General features: G+C 41.8%; 1 protein-coding gene across 3 annotated transcripts in view; it reads left to right on the forward strand.

Moving 5' to 3' along the window:
• The window catches only part of SALL1 (spalt like transcription factor 1), a 14784-nt gene that overhangs the window by 1120 nt on the left and 11738 nt on the right, over positions 1 to 1926 (forward strand). The window lies entirely within an intron of this gene.

Below are 1926 nucleotides of genomic sequence, written 5' to 3' on the forward strand. Positions count from 1 at the left end.
CTGCTCCGGGGGACCGCCGGGGACAGGGTCCCGGGCTCCACGCGGGGAAACGGGGCGGAAAGTTTGCGGGATGTTGTGCTTCGCTGTGAGCATTTTCCCGGCGTCCGAAATCCCCGGGATGCCCTTCTCGTACGCCAGCAAATAGATCAGCACTCGCTCCGCGGAGCTTTGCGAAACATTTCTTAAAAATCATTTGGGTCCTGAGAGTCGATTTTGGGTTTTTAACTGAGTTTTGTGAGCTTTGAATGTACTCGAGCTTTGCCGTTTCCTCAGCATAACCCCCTTTCCCATCTCAGTAAACATATTTATTTTTCTTACGATATTATTCCCACTTCCGCTTGAAGTTTGGAGTAGGAGTTGGAGAAGCGTTAGGTTTTTAGTTGTCTTTCATCGGCCTCCTGTGAAAGAATTTGGAACTTCTTAAACTGAGCAGAGAATAGAAAAGCAGAGAGGGATTTTTTACATCTTCACTTCATATGATTGCATCTTTTGACATTTGCTATATTTTTTGTTTGTTTTTAGTAGGTGGAACAGGTCAAAAACACTTCCAAGTATCTTTTTTTTAAAGTAGCCGTTTTCTCTGTTTTTAGTCTTTTGATCTGATTTTGCACATCGTTTTCAAATAAGTACAGTGGGAGTGTGAGAAAGGAATGTTAACTGAGCAGCTTTCCTGCCTGTTGCTAAAGGATGTCCTTGAAGTAAGTTGGATACTGCCTGAAATGATGGCATGGAAGTGAAGCTTTTGTTTAGTTTGGGTGGCTATCGTAAGTTAAAGAAGCGAATAACGAAGTTTATTCTCTTTTAAAAATATCGACCAGTTTCCTAGGAAAAGCAGTGTGCTCTACTATAAAATCTGTAGGAGCCTTCCCCTTTCCTTCTCTAGTCCTGGTGTTAGGTTATGGCTGGTTTACATGGTTGGACGACAAGTTTTGGGTAAGTTGCCCAGAAGGTGTGCTTTGTGATGGTGCTTCAGGGTTCAGAACGCTCTGGTACCATTAGCATAGAGCTACCCCCCTCCTTTCCGGGGTCCCCGGCCCTGGCAGCAGCTTCTCACTTGAGCAAGACAGGGTGGGTGAACTACGGCGGGGACGAGTTTGCGTTATGTGCCTGTGAAATTGCAAAACAAAACTTCGAAATTCCAAGTGCTTCTTTCTTCTCCTTCCACACTGTGAATTCAGGTTTGCTAATCCATGTGCAGCTTGCGCAGGGTGCAGGCGAGGGGAGCATCGCTGGCTCTTCAGACACTTGCACTAAGGTACTGCTGGGCAGTATTTTGAGCAAATCAATAGTGGCTCCGTGAAAATTTCTCGCATCTGATTTGAATTCTGGTTTGTTAAAACTTTCTGCTATGGTTTCATATCTAAAGATCAATAGGGGAAAAAAGTTCCTCAGACTGCAACAGCATGTTTTGGTTTGGCTTTTTTTTTTTTTATCGTGCTCTCTCCTTTTTTTTTTTTTTTTTTAAGTTCAAAGCTCATGAGTGCACTCCCACCAGGAAGACTTTCCACTTAAAATGTATTTCTGGTGCAATCAATGGATAAGTAAGTTTACCCTTGTAAAATCCTGTGTATGTGCACATTTGATAAAGTTCGTATTGGAGTAACCAGAGCAGCTCTCAGATTAATAGCAAAAATTACTTGCAGCGTAAATTATATTCAACAAGTAACTAATTACTGGTAGGAAGGGGGTAGGAGATTGTGGGATTATTTCCTTTTGTTAATAATTCCAGCCACTTTCATGACATTTTAGATTTTTTTTTTTGGTTTCTTGGAATTACATTCCCAGTTGTAAAAGAACATTCTTGGGGTGTAGTATTCCAAGGCAAAAGTTATATTGGAGAAATAAACCATCTAGACTTTGACAAAGAGAAAATATTTTCTTCCCTTCCATATAAAGGCTCATCAGAACCAGTGCCTTTTCATGTCA

The sequence above is a fragment of the Corvus brachyrhynchos genome, unplaced genomic scaffold, assembly GCF_000691975.1.
Source record: "Corvus brachyrhynchos isolate BGI_N302 unplaced genomic scaffold, ASM69197v1 scaffold26, whole genome shotgun sequence".
NCBI classification, from domain to species: domain Eukaryota; kingdom Metazoa; phylum Chordata; class Aves; order Passeriformes; family Corvidae; genus Corvus; species Corvus brachyrhynchos.